This window comes from Amaranthus tricolor, chromosome 11 (genome assembly GCF_026212465.1).
Source record: "Amaranthus tricolor cultivar Red isolate AtriRed21 chromosome 11, ASM2621246v1, whole genome shotgun sequence".
NCBI lineage: Eukaryota > Viridiplantae > Streptophyta > Magnoliopsida > Caryophyllales > Amaranthaceae > Amaranthus > Amaranthus tricolor.
This window is the reverse complement of record NC_080057.1, coordinates 14,387,406-14,390,035: the sequence shown is the minus strand read 5'-3', so window position 1 is coordinate 14,390,035 and position 2,630 is coordinate 14,387,406. Positions and strand designations below refer to the sequence as shown.

Sequence of the window (2,630 nt, the reverse complement as noted above, 5' to 3'; positions counted from 1 at the left end):
ATAATGTAAAATTTACAAATAAAATGATATCTTTAGCACTAAATTACTAAATTACATGTTAAACAATAAAGATATGAACTTGCAAATTCGTGGGTTATGTTATCTAAAACGAAAAACAGAGAAACAAAATTAGTATACAAACATTTGCCCTAATTTTCGAGTGCTTTCATGAATATCTTGCAAAACTTAAATGTTTAACAAATTAAAAAGAGAAAAAATACCTTAATTTCGTGGGTTTTGAAGATGAACAAGACCAAAGTCTTAAATTTTGAGTTTATGAACAGTTACAGCTGTGGGTTTATGAATAAGATGTAGCAGTGAACAAGAAAATGTCGTGGGTTTCAATGGGTTTTTCGAGTATTTTTCAAGTGAACAAGAAGTAACCGTTATGTCGTGGGTTTATGAAACAAGAATTAGCAGCGTGAAGAAGAAGATGAAATAGTTGCAGCCATTTTTGAGTGTTTTATGAAAATTCTTCGTGTGGGTTTAAGGGTATAACGTTAAAAGGCGGCATTTTTTAATGCTTAGTTGCTGCGGGCTAAGAGGAAACCGCAGCATATACTAACTAATTGCTGCGGGCAACAAGAAACCGCAGCGTATGCTTTTGAATCTTCAATTAATTGTTGTGGGAAACGGGAAAACCGCAACATATATTTAATATTTTTTTTCAAAAATAATTTTATGCTGCTTTTTTGTAAAACCGCAGCCAATGTTGCGTAGCAAATGTGATTTTTTCCACTGGTGTAATTGATTATTTATCCACACGAAGAAAACATTCCAACCAAGAGAATTTATGTAGATTATATAGCGTAAAAACGCAATAATCACATACTATATCCAAAAAACAGGCGATAAAACACATAGAAGAACAAGCGTAATCAGTATATAAAATCGAATTTAGCCTTGAAATACTGAGCAAATAAGAGTTGACTTGCATAAGTTAAACCTCTCTGCGGACCTGACTAGGGATAGAAGCAATTGGAGACGCCAGATCCATGTTTTAGATTACTGATGTCCTCTTAGTTTACCTTTTAGTGTCCTTAACCTCTTGCTTTTATCGTTTCCTTTCTATTAGTTCTTTTTTTTCTTTTGTAGTGGTCCTTCTTTTATTTTTATAGGCCTTTAAGTTATCTTTCACGTGTTATTACATCTCTTTATCTTCCTCGAGCCGGGGGAATCCTTTGGCCACGCTCCTTTTTGGGTATGAGTTGCGGCTGTCTTTCCCTCCCCAGACCCTAGCCTTAGTTTTCTATTAGCGGGATATACTAGGTAGGATGATGATGATGATAACACAAGAATAATCAAAAAATGGAGCATGAAAAAACCTAAAAGCTTCAAAGAAAAAAAAAACAGAGTAAACTTGAAATTGCAAACTATAAACTCAATGACAAACAGTAAACACTCAAAAATTGCATTATAAAACCTAAGAAAACCAAATAATCGAAGAACAAGCTTAAAAATAATTAGCGAACTCAAAAAAAAAAGAAATGAAGACATACCAGATGAAGAAGATGGACGATCCAAAATCGAATTTAGCCTTGAAATATCGAAGAAATTGAAGGACAAGCGTAATCAGTAAAGAAAATCACAGAATAAACCCTAAAAACACAACATTAATTGAAAATTGGAACAACAAAAAATCCAAAAGCTTCAAAGATAAAAAAAGCAGAGTAAACTTAAAAATGCAAATTAAAAACTCAATGACAAACATTAAAGACTCAAAAAATTGCATAATAAAACCTAAAAAAACAATATCAAATTTAGCGAACTCAATATTAGCGAACTAAAAAAACACAAAATAAACACATCCCAGATGAAGAAGATGGACGATCCAAAAAGCTTCGAAGAAAAATCGAATGTGGCCTTGAACTACTAAAGAAATTGAAGAACTTAGATGAAGTTGAAGAAACGGTCAGGAAATATTGAAGAGAATGAAAATTGAAGATGAAGAAGGTAGAGTAAAATCAGATGAGAGAGAATAAGGAAGAGTAAAACAGATGAGAGAGAGAAGGAAGAGTAAAATCAGACATCAGTGGGTTAATTCATTGAAAAAAACTGACACACGAAAACCCTTCTAAACCGGTTTCAAGAAAAAAAAGTAAAAAACCTTTTTTTGAACCGCAGGATGAAATTCATCCCGATCATTGATATAAAATATTGGTGGATATGATTTCTTCTTACCCTTCTCATTTGATCCTATATATAGAACAATCATTTGTTGAATTTTTCCATGTTCATATATATCGAAAACTTCTAATTTTCAACTTTTTTGCTGAATTTTGACGTCCCATGTTCAATGATACGATAATTAATTGAATACTGATTCATTTTGATGCTTTAATGGTGAGGAATTGTAAATTATGCTTTTGATTTTAAATGATTTAGGCAGATTAGGGTTTTTGAATGTTCATCGCTCATTTTAGGTTTTTTTTTTTGGGGTTTTTTGTTCTCTAGATGTTTAACATTTTAGATATAGGATGGGTCTAAGTCAGTTTAATAGTAACGTTTAATTGAAAATACGAAGAAGAAAAGGATTGTTTAGCTAGGGTTAATGATTTGAATTTTTTTAATTGTAGGCCTTCAGTTCAATACATTTCTTGGTGTAATAGTCTCCTTGAAGATCTCTATTC

The 2,630-nt window shown here is 31.9% G+C and overlaps 1 long non-coding RNA gene across 2 annotated transcripts in view; it reads right to left on the bottom strand.

Annotated features, from left to right (window-relative positions):
• The window catches only part of LOC130826806 (uncharacterized), a 5,729-nt gene extending 3,678 nt beyond the window's left edge, over window positions 1-2,051 (bottom strand). The window contains exon 1 of one of the 2 annotated variants that reach the window (XR_009047127.1): window positions 222-2,051. This is a non-coding gene — a long non-coding RNA (uncharacterized LOC130826806). The remainder of the gene's footprint in view (window positions 1-221) is intronic. The other variant, XR_009047126.1, reaches the window with a different exon arrangement.
• Window positions 2,052-2,630: the final 579 nt, after the last annotated feature.